The following is an 18566-nucleotide window of genomic DNA, read 5'->3' as shown; positions in this document are numbered from 1 at the left end:
TAAAAATTGTGAGGTTTCCATTACTTTGTAAAGAGCATTTAAGGCTTATTTGATATGTCAGAAACAAAAAGAACATTAGAGTGATTAAAAATTGCATTTGGAACTAATCAAAGTCACCTGTAAAGATATTCTAGAGTTGAAGTTATCAACATGTACTTCAGCATATGAAAATCTTCCTAGACTAGCCAATTTTAATAATATTAATATTTTCTTCTATTAGCCCCATAGAAGTAGCTGTAGTTGTAAATGGGGAATGGATTCTTTAGAGATGAGGAAATGATACAACTCTTTCTTAACTTTTGTTTTTCACGTTCAAAATGAAATTATTGCTAACATATTAAACCAGACAAATTCATATGTTAGATAACATCTGGCAACATGCATCGTGCTGCAAGATATGACCTGCTTGCCACAGGAGCACTCTCATTTAGAATAACACGGTACTGCAAAACTGAGTCACAGACGTGGCAAACTACATTTTCTGAAAAGAAAGAGGAGGTATAATTCTAGCTGTTTAACTAAAAGTTGGCACTCACTATTGTTATTTCCTAAATGCTTAAATCACAGCCATACTGTGAATCTTATATTGTTGGAATAATACTGAATGACATTTGCTTGATAAATTGATATTATTTCTTTCAGATTTCAGTGCAGAAAAATATGAATCATTGCTTCCTAATAAGCATTTCATGTTTTCTTCTCTGATCAATATATATGAAATAATATAATATAAATAATTAAAACATTAGTTGTTGCTAAACCAATAATCCTTTTGCATTTAACAGTTTGTAATACCCAGTTGCAAAGTATAAGCCTCAAAAATTCCCTTTGATTATTGTTAACCAGACCAGTTTATAATTTGAAATGAATGGCTAATCACTGCAAACTAAAAAAATAATTCTTCTCAATAGTTAATGCAGAGAACATCAATCTACCTGACAAATGAAAAAGGGTCATTGATAAATTAAGTATTTTACTTACATATAATGAGCTAAGTGTTTTCTCTAATTCTGGGCAAGGGGATGAGATTGGCTTCTGAGGATAGCGGGGCAATTTTGGAGACAGGTGGCATCCCAAGAGTGATAGAATGTGAGTAGCCCACTGGGATAAGCAGTAAGATTGCATGGCTTGTAGAGAATTAAAAATGATAATAAAGTCCACTAAAGGTCAGGCTGCTTTTTATTACTGTTTTGTACTGGCAATTCTAACAAATATCAGTAATAAACTAGTCACCCTAGGAAAAAAATCTTTTATTGACCTATGTTGTAACAACTCTCTTGGTACCATTGTGTTTTAATAATGCATATAGAAATTTCCAAGTACTACATTTGAGTTGCTTACTTTTTACTAAATATTTTCTTCTACATAGAAGCATATTTGGGAAACTCCCTATTATACTCTAGTTATACTCTTGAATGACTCTTTGCTATACTCTTGTTATACTCTCTAACATACAGACTCTGCTATGCAGACTCATTTTGAAAGAATGGTTCAGAGTCATTTCAAATTCACTTCAGGTTCAGTTTCTATCTCCATCCTTTGTGGTATTATATATTCCTACCTATTGGAAACAGTAGATTTGAAATAAGCAATGACCCAAAACTTACGTTACATGAATTCCATCACGTTAAGTGATCTCTTAGAATTTCTATTTGTGTTTAAAATTTTAAATGTGAAAATGTTTGAATGGCAGGATGCAATATTTCCATTTAGTAAGGAAAATTTTGTTAATGCATGAAATACTTTGAATCTGAATATTTTCTTAAAATTAAAAGGTATTTTCCTTGTTTTAGTCCTTAAACTAAAGAAACAACCAAAAAATAAAAGATGGTGCTCATTTTCCACAGCTGGCCACAACCATGAGACCATCATCTCCTACACTGGAAGAAAGACACTGAAGCTGAGAGATAAAGTCATGGAAGCCAGAAGCTGAGACTAACAAAACCTGAAAGAGAAGGGAGAGACCAGCAGACGCCACCATGTGCCTTGCCATGTGACAGAGGAGTCCAGGATCTCCAGCAGCCAGTCTCCAGGAAGAAGGATATAATGACAATCAAATGCAGGGTTCTCTGCCTGATACATATAACAACCAATCTATGACACCGGGGTTTCAAAGGAAGAAAGCATTTATTGCAATGTGAAACAAGGAGAACAGGGTAGTGGTGGAGCAGATGAAGTTAATAAAGGCTCTATTGGACCCTCTGGATTTGAATCAAGGAGGACATATTTCTTTCCACTACTAATCTTTTCAGGTATACAAAACAAGAGACATGTTTTAATAGTAAATTGTGATACTGAGCAGAATGCCTAAAAATTTAAAAAAAATGAATTAAAAAAAATATCAAAATCAAGTGTTGGTGAGGATGTGGAATAACTGGAACTCTCATACACTTCTGATGGATGTGTAAATGGTTACAACCACTTTGGGAAACTGCTGGTCTGTCTCTATTAAAGCTTAATTTATGCTAAACTTGTGACCCAGAAATTCCACACCCAACAGAAAGGCATACAGATATTCATCAGAAATAATGTGAACATTATTAACAGCACTGAGTTAGATACTTGAAGGTAGGTTGTATTTATGTTACTAGAAATAAAATGTTACAAAAACCATAAGACTTTACAACACAAACAGTGAACCCTAATGTAAACCATGGATTATAATTAATAGTACAATTACAATAATATTCTTTCATCAATTGTAACAAATGTACCATACTAATGCCAGGTGTTTATAATAAGGGGGAATATGGAAACTGTATTTTCTGCAAGATTTTTCTGTAAACTTACAACCTTCTGTAACTAAAAAATTTTATGAAAAAAAGAAACGTGTATAAGAAATTTCATAGCAGCATTATACCAGAGCCAGAAAAAAAAACCAAATGTTTGTCAACAGAAGAATGGAAAAATAAATGGAGGTATATTCAGACAAGTGAATGTTCCTCAGCCATGAAAATTACTGAACTACTATCACAGGCAACAACGTGGATGAATCTCACTAAGATAATGTGAGTGAAGGCTGCTGGACACAAAAGACTACATCTTTTTATTCCACATATATAAAGTTCAAAAACAGACAAAACTAATCTGTGTTACTAGAAGTCAGGATAGTAGTTAACTTTGGGGAGGAAGAGGATAATGAATGGGAATGGGCATGAGGGGGGGCTTTTAAAATTTGGTTAATCTTCTATTTCTTAAGTTGGATAATATATTGGTGCCTTCATTCTGTGAAAATTCATTGAGCTGCATGTTTGTTATTTGTATACTTTTTGGACTGCATATTTTTTATAATTCAGTACCAAACATTTGTTAAAGAAATATATTACTAGAATAAAAATTTTTTTAAAACATAGGACTGTACAACACAGTGAAACCTATTGTAAATGATTGATTATAGCTAATAGCACAATTATAAAAATGTTCTCTCCTCAATTGTAACAAATGTACCATACTAATGCAAGGTGTTAATAATAGGGTAGCATGTGAGAGCTCTGTACTCTCAGCATGATTTTTCTGTAAACCTACAACTTCTCAAAAAAAAATGGCAAAAAGTTTAAAAATAAGAAAATAAAAGATGGCAAAAGATGTACAATGTAATAGTTGTCTGAATTATGTTTGGTGTAAATTTTGGTTTTGTTAATTAGCATTGTTTACTGGACATTATTTACATAAATGGATTTTATTTAAGGCTACTACCAAACGGTTAATTTTCAGTAGTTACAAATGCTATGGAATAAATAGTTTTGATTTTTATCTCTTGAAGGAATATGGAATCATTGTAGTGTACAAAAAAGCAGCAATGAGTTAATAATAATTCTGAATTTGGGAAGGATATTTGAACTGGAATGTACCAACATGAAATGACAGCAAATAATCAGTCAATGATGAAAAACTTCAACAAACAGAGGAGGAGGAGACTAAAGAAATATCTGCATTTATTCTGAAATGTATAAAGGCTGCAACATTGTGTATGCTTTTCACTTCATGATGATTAATGGAAATAATTTTGTCATGAAAGAGGAGATGTTAAAATCATTCCACTCTGGGATCAAATACAGTAGATTCACCTCTAGTGGAATAAGAAAAGAGTTGCATTACAGGATGAATATCCTGTTAAAAAATAACATATTTTATGACACCTTTTAGACAGGTAATACCTATATTAATGAAACTGACTCTTAATATATTCTAATTGTTTGAGAATAAATTGCCAAGGTCTATATCTTAGACATGTTTTTTTTTTCTTTTTTCCCTATGCTATTTATAGACTGGGTCAAGTAAATGGTTTTTTGTATAGACCCAAAATTTTTCAGTTGATTTTCTCTGTTGGATAAAGAAAAAAAATCTATATGAATAATTAAGAAAAACTTGAAGTAAGGAAGCATTAGTAAAAAATCCTCACCAATTGACATTAATCAATAAATAATACTGAATAATATAATACATAGTCAGCATGTAATATCAATCCTTCTCTATATTCAAAGCAAATTTAGGAGCAATTTTTGGGGGGATATATATATATATTTGTACTATATATATATATTACAAATGAATGGGGAAATAGAGGAAGATATGACAGGTACTGTATCATTTTTTAATGTCATATATTGTAGGTGTTTGAATGCTTTGTGCATAACCTTCATTGAAAGGAAAAACTAATATTTTATGGGAGCAAAAGAGATGAGACAACATAGAATCCAAGTGTACAAGGAGGAAAATGTACATAGATTGGAAACAGGCCTATTAGCCTTTGCAAAGAGGAGACAGAACAGGCAGAAAGGCAGGTAGGTTGGTGAACCTGGTGATCATAAAATAAAGAAATTTCATTCTGATTCCATTTGTCTTCTCAGTAAAAATAGAAATAAAGCCATCAACGAAAAGCAATGAAATTGAAGGTGTTTTTGGAAACTCAAATGGGAGGAGAAGGTATAACGTCATCTGGGACAATAGGGGAATAAATTGGGTTCAAAATAAAATAGTATCATCTTCTATGCCACAAATACATTGGCGATTTTTGGTAATGATTTTAAAGTGACTATGTATATAGTCGTGTATGTTTTTGTTTTCTGTTATGTATTTTTTTTTTCCATCCAGTAACTTTTACCTCCTTGGATATTATGTGTGGATAGTAAGATTTAATTAGAATTGGAATTATATCAGTTTAGTGAAATGAAGAGAGAGGAAGGGGGTTGAGGACATGTGTTTTTACTCTCCTCTCCGCCTCCTCAGATGCTCTCTTTTCTTCTGTGCTCTGTGTACCCCCTACAGTCTGAGCACTATAAGTTGTGTCCCCTTAGATCTCTTATTCTCTGGCTCTAAGTTGCATCTGACCAGTGAGAGCCATTAGCAGGAGGTAAGAATGGAGGGAAAGATTTCTGACCCTACTCTCCCATGTCTTCCTCACTGGCTGAGTTTACGAAGCATCTGCGCCCTTTATGATCACAGTTCCTTTACATAGCTCCTCTTCTGAGAATCTAGCTCTTACAAGATTATAGCTTATTTGCCCTTGACCCCTTTATTAAGGAGTGTGATGACTTACCTGTGGTATTCATCCTTGGGTGTTTTGCCATGTATGAATGTCAGTTCCCTTAACTTTCTCCATGCTATCAAACTCTCTTTAGATAAACCTTTTGGTATGCTCTTTCCTGATGAACCCTGATTGAAACTGAGCTTTTGTAGATAAGGAAATTAATAGAAATGAGAAGATTAAGGATGAGACCTTGTCAGTGGTTCTATGAAGTGGAAAGAAGATCAAGATGAACAGAATTGAGGAGTTCAGAAACTGGGAGGCCAGGGAATTGCTTATGCCATTCATTTTGATGTTGAAATCATCAAGAAGGAGGGTAGGGTTCAACAGACCTGTCCTTCACCTTGTTGACCACATGCTCCCTGCACCTAACTGCTCCAGTCATATGGTGTGGTGGTTAAAAGCTGTTATATACTCTAAAAAATCATGTTCTTAAAGTTAATCATTCCTGTGGGTGTAAACCTATTTTAGGTGAAAGTTTTGATTAGGTTATTTCAGTTGAGGCATGCCCCAGGTGGGGCTTAATCTTCTTACTGGAGTCTTTTATAAGAGATGAAATTCAGAGAAGCACATAGAAGCTAAGAGACAAAGAAGCTGAGAGAGAAAAAGACACAGAAGCTCAGAAAGAAAACTAAAGATAGAGCAGCCAAAAGCTGTAAGCAATGAAACCATGTGACGGGAGAGTCCTGGATCGCCAGCAGCTTTCCATCAGGAAGCAGGAATCATCTTGCTGATGCCTTGATTTGGACATTCGTGGCCTCAGAACTGTGAACTTGTAAGCTAATAAATCCCCATTGTTAATAGCCAATCCATTTCTGGTATATTGCATTTCAGCAACTTTAGCAAACTACAACACATGGTTTACAAGTAATTAAAAAAAAAGAAAAAAATTATGAAAAAATTTATGAAAATGTTTATGCCAGTTTCCTGCTCCTTTTTTCAGGAAAAAAATCAAGGAATTAAGTTATTCATATCTCTTCTCACTCCGTGATGTCTCTGACAGAGAAATATGCATATTGGAACTCATTTTGAAATTAAATTTTCTAATCATTTTCTCTTTTAGACATTTTCAGATTTTTACAAGCTATTCCTTTCATTGGTAACAAAGAAAACAGTTATGTATTTTGGTTCTTGCCCAAACAGTGTTCTCTGAGCTAATTCAGATCCTAAAGAAAAATTGCAAAAATTAGATTCTAGCTAAATTTGTTTCTGTGCTTGTTTTTCCACCTAGTCCCAGAGATTTAATTTCTATTTGTAGAGTATATATACATGTTTTTGTGAAATGTCCATTGGTTTCTTTTAGTGCACTATTACTGGAACTGAACTTTCTATGACCTTCAGAGAGAAAAGAAAAAGTTTGCTCTGCTTACATGGTAGTATGAGGATGTAAAGATCAGCAACCTTCACTGTGTTTGGACTGATGGGATAGTAGGTAAAATTGATAATCTTACTCTTACTCCAAGGATATAAACCTATTAAAGCAAAAAACAAATAATTTCATCATTAATCAGCATAGAGTAGTCCTGGGAGAATAAAATTGCAGTTTTAAATAATCCAGAATAAACCTTTCTAGTTTCTGAATGTGTTCTTGTTCATCTTGCTCATGATGAAAGTAAAGAAAAAAAATATTTCCAGATTACGTACAGAAGCAAATTCTCAGACTTAACTGATTCTTTCCTTTTATTCCCTCATTCTTCAAACAGTCCATTCAAGATATGTCATGAAATCATATACAATGGACTGTTTAAACAGATAATATTTTAAAAAAATAATGCTATCTTAACAACATAAGAGCACTGAGTGGCAGGAAGACTGGGGAGCTGTGCTAATGCTGGCCCTTCTTTTCTTTCTAGTCCCAAATGAACACTCCTGTATAAGTGGATGAGAATACTGTAACCCATGCTTGGGTAGGGCTGTCTGTCTCTCCACAAATGAAATATAAAATGTGCACCTAGGAATCATCTCTTGCTGAAATTCTACAGCTGCTGATTTAACGGCAAACAAACATCTAAACCTAATAAGGCCCTGATGCATCACCTTTCTTGACAGCAAATATATGCCAATTTAGACCACAGATTTTAACAGTTTATTGAAAATAATATTGTCAGTCATCAAATCTAATAAATACATTTGTTTAAAACATTTAAAACAAAGGATCTCTTTCGCTCAGACTGGGAAGTGGTATTCGTTTCCTCCTTATTGAAGAGACGTATTTTCTGAGCACTATCAATTAATACAGTGGGGGGGACCATTAGCACCAACAACCTTGTCCAGAGGCTTTATTAGGATTTTAGTTAGACTCAATCTCCTTCCCAAGACATATTTAGGTATTTACTAATATTCAGGTCAGATTACCCAAAAAATCCACGGGTCTCTCATACAGAGACACCAGCTCAACCAGAATCTGTCCAGGTCTCCCTTTGTGTACCCTAAGGGAAACTTCCTTTCTGCAGGGTTTGCTGTAGACTCTCCTTGTGCACTGTTGATCCATAAAGGCACGTAAAAAAACACTTTTTGGTATAACAGTTTCTCTGGGGTAATGTGTACCCAACTTCAATTACCCTGGGCATAACATCTTCACTCTAACAGTAAATCCTAATGCTTAAGATGTTTATATTCTAGATACCTGTGTTTAAAATATGTGAAAAAAAATAAAATAAAATAAAATAAAATATGTGAAATGCACATCTTTAATTAATATATATGAAGAATAAAAACTAAATTGTTGGAAAAGGTTAAACTCATAAACTGAAATAAATGCTATAGTATAGTGGTAAAGAGAGCAGGCATTCACATTAGAATACCTGTGGGCAAACTTCAGCTCTGCCATTTACTTTGTCACTGCTGTGAAGATTAAATGAGATCAAAATAAAATCCTTAGCCCACTTCCTGGGAAATGTGATCAATATAAATTTGTTGTTAAGAATATTAGAACTTAATGATCTATACACGCAGAAATGGGTTTTGTTATCAATCTTAATTTATTCCCACCAAGAGATCAATCATAATACTTGATTATATCCAAGGGAATACTCTTGCCTAGACACTATTCTTCTAGATTCTGAAAATCTCTTGTTTTCCTTGGTAATATATGCATTATTGGATTTAGTGTCATTAATAAGGGAATATTACTTTATTATGAATATTTAAATGCCAAAATGCATTATAAAATGCTTTCACTCCAATGTTTCTAGAAAACTATCTACCTGGTCCTTTTTGTTTCTCTGTTGACCCCTATATTGCTAGAATTATAAATGTAAGGATGACTTGGGTTCAAAACTGGGTCACTTCTTTTACCTCTTAAAAAAAAAAGCGAAAAGGAAATGAAAAAATCCTTTTAAATGAAATGTTATATATATATAGAAGGACATTTCACAGTTAACACACTAGTGTGGTTACCAAACCGATCAAGGAATAGAACATTATCAGAACCCTAGAAGCACCCATTAGCCCCTCCCAGTCACTTCTCTCTATATATATTCCTGTCACCATAGACTAATTTTTCCCCTTGGTAAACTTCATATGATTAGGAATGCACAGTGTGTGCTCTTTATGACTGGTTTCCTTCTCTTGGTCTTAGGATGGTAGGATTTATTCCTACTGGTGTCTATAAGATTAAGTCATTCATTTTCTTTGGGTATAATGGTTCATTAGATGAATAAACCAAAATCTGTTTAATGATTTTACTATTATTGACACTTGGCATGTTTCCAGGATGTGGCTTTTATGAATCTGAATAATCATGCACATATATTTGACACATATATACAGCCATATGGTGGGTATGTACCAAGGAGTGGAATTACTGGATCATGAAGCATGTGTTTGCTTAGCTTTTGTGGATATTGTCAGACAATATTTCAAAGTAGTTATATCAATTTATACTTTCACCATCAGTGGATGGAAACACTGATCCACATCGTGGCCAATGCTTCCTACCATGGACCTTTCAAAATCATGGCCATTCTGACAGATGTGTAGTGATGCCTTAATGTGGTTTTGAGTCACATTTCCCATGATGAATAATGTTCTTGAGCACCTTGCCATAGGCTTCCTTCTCTACTAACATCCTCTTTTGTGAAACGCCTGTTCAAGTCTTTTGCCCGTTTTTTTTCTTTTGAGTTTCTTTCTCTTTTCCATTGCTCTGTAAGAGTTCTTGATTCATTCTGGATTAGAGCCATCCCTTTGTTGGGTACATGTAATACAAATATTTTCTCCCACTCTGTGGCATTTCTATTCACCTTCTTAATAGTGCTATTTGATTTTCTTTTAAAGTTCCTATTTTAGTAGACCCCACATTATCAGTCTTTTGTTTTCTGTTTTTGCTTTTTTCATCCTTTTTAAGAAATAATTGCCTACCCAGGTTCATAATTATATACTCTCATTATATCATTTAGAAGCTTTTGTTTAGCTGTGATGCTTAGGTCTATAATCTACCTGGCATTAAAGTTTGTACATCGAATCTTGTGTGAAGTGTCCTAATCTGAACACTTTTCAGAATGATAAGAACACTGTTCACAATTGTGCCATGAAAACATGTACAAATCAGATAGTTCTAGGAAAACTAAGATGTGTGTTCCTCAATTGACTTACCATTCATTTTATTAATCCTTTCTCTAATTGAGTCATTCAACTGCTAAATCCTTCTATTGTGTTCTTAAGTTACTTTACTATACAATTTCAAATTCTCTCTTTGAAGCCTACATATGGATATCTAATCTATTTGAAATTTTTTGCTTTGTTGTCAGTATACTTCAAAATATTTATCTCAATTGTTTCCAAATCCATATAACTCCAATATCTGGTTCTTCTGTATAACTATTCCTTTTATAAAAATTCATTTAGTCTTGATTTCTGTTAGGCCTGATAATTGAATCCTAATCATTATGTGGGAAATGTTTGTAGAAGCTCCAGAATATATTTCCTTTATTCAGAGACTGATTACCTTTCCTTATAGCAAGCACTTAGAATAGGGGCAGAGAGTGAAGGTTATTTAATAACAGGTTTAAACTTTGGGGAAACCTGATTTGTTTTGGTATGCCTGTTGTCTTAGGATGCAGCTTTTCAGATCTCAGCTGAATGCCATTTGTCTAGTCTTACATCCTAAATGAGTCCCAATTTTCAATTTTTATTCCCCTAACACTCAGCAATTGCTAAAAGCTCTGCTCAGCTTCTTATCTTTTTTGCCATGGCTTTCTGCTCATCATCTCAGATTCTAAACTGTTCCTAATTTCTCAATGGGAAAATAAACAATGATTGTCCATGTTAATTATGGTTCCTTTTCTCCCCCAGAATTTATACCCTCACACTCTGGTTGCCTAGATGTCCCTGAACTTGAAATTTTGTGCTCTGTGGCTCATGAGACTATTGAACTCTCTACTCTGGGTTTGCTTTACTAAGTTTCTAGAAATAGTTATATATTCTCAACTTTATGGTTTTGTTATATTTCAGTAATTACTCATTCACCTCCACTTAACTCATTTCTAAATTTTGTGGACCCATATTAGTTTTCAGTTGAAGATTGTTTTCACAGATTCTGTCACTGATTGCTCCCTTTTTCTTACAATTCCTTCTCCTTTACCTCCTTCTACCTCTCTAATCAAACTTCAGTTTCCTTGTGGGGATTTTTTTCTTCTTCATCTGCCAATGCCTATCATCTTGATAATTTTGAGTGTTGTCTCTTAATCATCAGTTCTTTACTTCCTACTCACTCCCAAAGAGAAACCAGTTATATAATGATGACTTTGAAACATAAATCCCTATCCCTGGGTTCTGATTATTACAAGTTTAACTAATGCCTCAGCTTAAAATTCAAACTTCACACAAATGTACTCTTCCTCCAGCATTGCTGCCATTGACATCCATGTGTATTCGGTTATTAATGCCAGAAAAAACTGACTCATTTCTGAACTTTTCCATTTACCTCCAAAATGAATTGATCACAAGAAACCATCTATTTAAATCTGACATCTTATTTAATTCAGGCTCTTCTTTACCTTTTGCACTGCCCTGTGACCATGCATTTTATGGTCTTTCCTCTTTGATCCAATGCGGTCAGAAACACCTTCTGAAATATTATTACCTCTATACCACTGCCTACTTAAAGTCTTTCAATAATTCTCCATGTCTTCTTAAAGAACTTAAAACTTCCTTGCTTGATGTCCTTCCTTATTAACCTTTCTAACCTTATCAGCTGCCATTCCCTTATGTGTCCTGTGCCTCCAGCCATGCAAACAACTCTTAACTCCCTCAAATGCAGTGTCTTCTTCTTATTCTGTCTTATCCCACGAAGTAGTTCTTGCCTATCATATTATCTCCTGTCTTTCCTCCCTAGAAAGCAGAAAAACAAAATCACAATAGAATCATCAATAAAGTTTCTTCTAATATTTCTAGTATAAGTTAAGTGTTCACCTGATTCTCCAAAACTGTTTGAGATTTTCAAGGATCAAGACTATGTTGCATCAATTCTTTCAGATGCCTACATAATGCTTGGGAATAGTTATTACACAGTAGATGCTTATAGAATGAATAGATGAAACCTGAAGATGACCCCTGTCTTGCCTGAAACTGTGTGCTGAACTATAAGACAGAAGCAGATTTATTTCTATTTTCTGAATGTTCCTTGACTTGGAAAATAGCAAGAGCTCATCAGACCTTCTGGATGTGCTGTGGGTCTTATTTTATCATCTGTCAAGATAAGACCATCACCTCTGAGCCCACATATAGGAAGATGTGTTTCTAGATCACTCAAGGCCAATAACTTCAAGTCGACCTTTAATTTCTGACCTCTTGCTCATATTTTAATGGGATATTGGATTTTTTCACTATTTCATCATAAATATAGCTATGCTTTCCAATGTTTCTCATTTTGCATCTTAAAAACATAATCTCTGCTGAATTGTTCTATTTACAATTAATTCATCACAAAATTGGTGAATATAAACTTTGAACTCTGTCTTCTGTCTGTTCTTCTACTTCCATTCCTGTTGCATTTTTCCCTGGTCAAGGCCCTACTTTATATTTAGACTATTGTGTTGTCTCTAATCCGTTTCTTAATTTCAGCATGATTTACTGTGGTGAAACTCTCTTTTCTTCATGTTCCCTGTTCTTGTCCTTAAGTGGCACCCCATTACTTTCTAGAAATCATCAAAGTTTCTTAGATTACTATGAAGGTTATGATTGATTCAGCCACATTTATTTACCAAAACATCTGACTCTTTCCCTTACACTTGGATCCTGCCATAACAGAGACTTAATACCCTGTGTATGTACTTCATTCATTTCCACCTCCACATTTTTTTAATTCAATTTTATTGAGATAATTCACAGACCATGCAGTCATACAAGGCGTACATTTGATTGTTCACAACGCCATTATATAATCGTGTGTTCATCACCAAAATTAATTTTTGAACATTTCATTTCCACACACAGAAAAATAATAAGAATAAAAATTAAAGTGGAAAAGAACAATTAAAGTAAAAAGGAACACTGGGTGCTTTTTTTTTTCCCCCATTTTTCTACTCATCCATCAATACACTGGACAAAGGGGAGTGTGGTCCACATGGCTTTCCCAATCACATTGTCACCCCTCATAAGCTACATTTTTATACAACTGCCTTCAAGACACAAGGGTTCTGGGTTGTAGTTTGATAATTTCAGGTATTTACTGCTAGCTACCCCAACTCTTTAGAACCTAAAATGGGTTGTCTAAATTGTGAATAAGAGTGCCCACCAGAATGACCTCTCGGCTCCTTTTGGAATCTCTCTGCCACTGAAGCTTATTTCATTTCCTTTCACTTCCCCCTTTTGATCAAGAAGATGTTCTCCGTCCCACGATGCCGGGTCTACATTCCTCCCCGGGAGTCATATTCCACATTGCCAGGGAGATTCACTCCCCTGGGTGTCTGATCCCACAGAGGGGGGAGGGCAGTGATTTCACCTGCCAAGTTGTCTTAACTCCACCTCCACATTTTGATAAATGATTTCTTCTACTGATTCATTCACTTCATTTTCTCTTATCGATATCTGCTTTCCTCAAGTTTATTTATTTTTCCTCCTAGAAAGTATTCCAGTTTTTATAGTCTGTGTTAGTTTTGGTCCTGGACTACTCAGTACTCAAAATAATGTATTTAGTGGCTGCTAGTTACTGGCACATTGTGAAGAATTGGAGTATACATATAATCATAAATATGACACAGACCTTGCCCTCTATTATTGAATGTCACTACCATCTGTCCAAGGGTAAACAAAAACAAACTGCTGTGGCAGCAAGGAGTAATGCAGCAGCTACTGCCTGTACTATTTCTTCTGGCTTTACCTCATATGTAGACTTGTGTTTTAAGTTTCTGGAAGAAAAGGTACACTATGTATGCCTCTTCTGTTTTCCTTGTAACACCTGGCACATTGTAGTAACATAGGCTCTCAATAATGGAGCATTAAATTGGATTTTGTGTGATGCTTGGTTTATTCATCAACCTTAAAAATCACATTGTAAATGATGACCGGGATGTTAGTAATTATATCCAAAGCTTTGTTAATGAATTTAAACAGGGAAATACAAGAGCAGAGCTAATCCTAAAAGAGCTTACATTTGCCTTTGAAATGAAATTTCATGCTTCTCCTTGAGCATGAGTATGTCTTACACATCAAACAATATAACTCCTGCACAGGCTAAAAGAAGCTGAAAAACTGCAGGTCTGGGCTCCTTTTCTAATTCATCACCATATTCTTTGCATCTCAACCCACAGTTAGCTCACCCAGCTCAGTTACAGGATATGATGCTACTCAAACTTTGCATGGAGCTGATATGTCAATGAAGTTTTAATGGTTCAAAGAACTTCCTTTGTGAGGTGCAAGACTTAAAAATAAGAGCAGGAAGCACCAGATATTAACAAAGAAATAAATGCAAAATATATTTGATTATTTAAGGATGTCAAAAATATCATCTAGTTGTAAATGATGTCACACTTAATATACCAAAAGATTCCTCATACCTCTGACACTGTTTTCTCCTTTAAAGATTTTAGGTTTCTATCAGACCATGGAATCTATTGAGTTAAGTCATATGAACAAACCTACACACACACTAATATTAAAGTATGCATTGCATTATATTGACATTATGATATATCCTTATTTTTTGCTAGAATGTAAGCTCTATGAAACATGTATTGTCTAACGTTGTATGTCCAGAGTCTAAAACAATACATGGCATAAAATAGATAATAAGTGTTTCTGGAATGAATCAAATGAATATTTTCCACAATTCTGTAAAGGGCAGGATGATGTCATAAAGGAATAAATGTGGATTCATTATGTTCAGTAATTAGATCTAGTGAAAATCAGAGTTGTTTCAAATTCAGCTAGCTTATTCTCTGTTTTTCAAATGTTTTGCATTTGGAAAACCTTTAATGAGTTTGGCCTCAAGGACTATTTCTCCAATCCATATGTTTCTGATTCCATTAGTGTTAGTTCTTACCAAAACTATTTTAATTATTTATTTGAATTCTAAAGAGACTTTTGAGGTTGCATTGAATAATTCTTTATGCCTGACTTTAGAAAGGAAGTCTCATTTTTCTCTAAGCTTTGTAGGCTAAACTTTCAACAATCTATAAAAATTTTGGGATTCTTCATTTTTATGCTGGCCCCCATTCCTATTTCTAATATCATTGGGAAAATATTTTCTTATATTTATTAAATGAATTAAAAAACTCCCTGTAACTCCTATCTTCTGCATTTCCAATGTGGATTTTGCAACAGAGTCTCACAATTTATCCATGGCATTTCTCTTAATAAAGATATTAATCTTATAATGACATTCCCTTGAGTTGTCTGTGATGAAGAAATTCCAAGTTTGCCTGAGAAATGTCCTTATTTAATGTATATGATAGCTGGGCAGAAACAGGAAAAGAAAGGAGAAAAAAATTCAGAAGAAAACAGATATATCTATTATCTCTTCGTACTTTGTTTAAATTCATCATGTCTCCGATAAATAGATTTTGTTGCTTTCATGAGAATTTTAAGATTCAGAAATTACTTTCTTTGATTCTTATTTTCAGTAAAATTAAGATGCTGAATCTAATTAAACCAATGATCAAAATTAACTATTATAAATACATTTATCTCTCCATGAGGTTCAGTCACCAAACTTTTATTTATGTATTTAAATTTTTTACTATTCATTATACCCCTGTTTTGTGGTAGAGATGGGGTGGGTAGGAGTGTATGCTTTATTTTTCAGTGAATTTTAAAACTGTGCCCTGGTATGATGTGAATGCTTTAAGGATTTGAAACATTTAATTCATTCCTCTAATTAACTTAATGCTAAAAACAAGGGAATTAAATCCTGTTGTTTGTCTGATTTCATGGCTCAAAAACATTAAGGAATATTCTTTTCTGTGATATATTCAAATGAAAGTAATTTTCATTTCTCTGGGGTCATTTAGGTAGGTGGAAAAAGAGATTCTCTCTATAACAATTGTTTAATTCTGCATTTTTAGAACCAAATATAGAATATTAAATGTATTAAATGTATAATTTAATAAACTAAAAGAAAACAAATGGTACCTTTAGCAGTTATGTAACAGTCATATAAAAATATGAAAAAACTCCCATTTTAAAGTCTTTTCTTTTTAAGGAAAAGATGTTCTGAAATCTAAATGACAACTCCATATTTTCCAACTTTTAATGATTTTGGTGTAAACATATACCCATTTCAATTTCTAATTAAGAACTATTAAATATTAATAGAATACTGTAATTAAATACAAATGAATCAAAATAGAAAATATATTAAATTTTTGCTTTATGTTTTAACATTATGTAAGTTTTCAATCTGATTAATATGTCACTCTGAAGGTGGAAACATATTCTAATGTGTTGTATTAAAAATAAGAAGCTAATGCTTAGATTCAATGTGAAAGGTCATTTCATAAATTAAAATTTTTTAATATGATGAATTTTCCTGGAAACTTAAGAGTATAAAATAAATTTGTCAAGTGCAAATAAAAATCGTGAGGGAGCTAAGGTTCAGAAATGGTTGTATGTCTGTTCTGCTGTCATTTGATGTTTTGAAAATGCTGTATCAGTGCAATATCAGAAACAAACAAAGCAAGGAAAAATGAAAAGCTTTTTCTTTTCAATATGTGGTATCAAAGTGAAAGATATTTTTTAATCTATATTTTCCATCTTAACTAAAAACAATTTTGCAAAAATACGTTAAGAGACTTTTCTTTGTTAGGAAGAAGTGAGGAACAGAAGCATCCAATTTATTTTGGCCTGCAACCCTGGTTCTAGTTATAATGTAAGTTACAAATTCTACCTTACAGTACAATGGAGTCAGAAAAAAATGCTTCCAAAACACTGTAACTTGTGTTTTATATGCTTGGAAGTATAGAATTATAGGGGTCTTGTTTTCCATGGGAGACACATTAATGATAGTGAAGGCTTAACCATGTTTTAATTACTCCCTTTGATGCAGAAGCAGTAGGCCAGAAATCATAATGATTAAATGCCTACAAAGGGTCATATCCAGAGGTTTTGAATCCCTGAATTGTTGGCTTAGCTATTGCGATTGTAACTGTTTTTTTTTTTTTTTTTTTTTTTCAATGCTGCTTATAAACAAGCTGACTAAATATGGTTAGGTTTAGAAAATGGGCTTCAGTAATTTCTATATGCAATTTCTTTGTGCTGCCCATGCCATGTTAAATACTTGAATATTGGAAATATTACAAAGCTATATATATATGTTATATTTCCTAATTGAAAGAGAACTTAAGAGATAATATAATCCAATCTAACTATTTCTTATATGGTTCAGGCTCAATTTGGAAGACTAACTTAACTACTATTTTTTTTTTTTTTTTGAAGATCTTAAATTTGTTCTCTATCAATGATTCAAGGGTTGTTTTGATTGGTTTAAAACTCATGCAACTACCGATTGATTCAACTTTTATTCGTACAGGCATCTTCATTAGAAAAAATACTGAATATTTTAAAAGTGAACAAAATCTGTATAAATTAATGCCACTTTTACTGGCATTAAAATAATGTTCAGTAAAAATGAATTGGCGTGCTTTTAAAAGAGAGAGATGTCATGCAGGGAAGCATATGCTTAGTTAAATAAAGGAGACTACACTGAGTTGGTGCTGAATAGGTCAAGAAATAAATAACCAGACAGACTGTTCCCAGTCACAGCTATTTTCAGGTAGAAAATTCTGGCAGGCTTGATGCAACAAATAATGACCATCTGTTTGGTTGCAGCAAATAGCTTCTACAAAGCCATGTGGTTTCTTATTTCAAGGACATATTTGTAATTATTGCTCTGAAACAGTAATGTTATTAAGAATAAAACATTAATACATGACATATACTACTCGAAGCTCTTTACTTATACTAACTCTTCTAATAATTAAAACAACCCTATGATATTTCTATTGTTATTCTGTGTTCTACTCAGCAAGCGGTTAAAGATTTTAAGCTCTGAATTTTAAATGCAACGGTAAATAGAAACCAATACAAATGCCAGAGAGAACTCCTAAATTTCAAAAAAATATACAACAAAATGCCGTGAAACTTCTATTCCAACAGTTATACATCCCACAGATTTTAAGAGAAGCTGGGATACACTACAGATAGATTTTCTTTTTTTTTTCCTCTTAGACTCTGATCTTCCTGACTGTGTTCTCACAAGAACTATAACTCGTCACGAATGGGGGACTTATTTTTCTTTTTATTGTGCTACCTTTATTTTTTTTAATTTTATTTTAAACCTCATTCACAGTTACTAGTAAAAATTGGAAAATATGAAATAGTTTAATGAGAAATTAGAAATTGCCCAGTGTTAAAGAGTTAAATTTCTAAAATATTTGATATATTTTTACATACTTATTTAATACAGTGCCTAGAGCCTTGTTTTTATTTGAGGAATGTATGTATATGTTTTCCCTCCATCCTCAAGCTTCTAAATAAATGTATGTGGTACGAATATCACCTTCCCATCAACCAGAAAAATCAGCACATTTTACTCAAAAGAACA

Source organism: Choloepus didactylus, chromosome 1 (assembly GCF_015220235.1).
Source record: "Choloepus didactylus isolate mChoDid1 chromosome 1, mChoDid1.pri, whole genome shotgun sequence".
In the NCBI taxonomy this organism is placed as follows: Eukaryota; Metazoa; Chordata; class Mammalia; order Pilosa; family Megalonychidae; genus Choloepus; species Choloepus didactylus.
Note: the sequence above shows the minus strand (reverse complement) of the source record.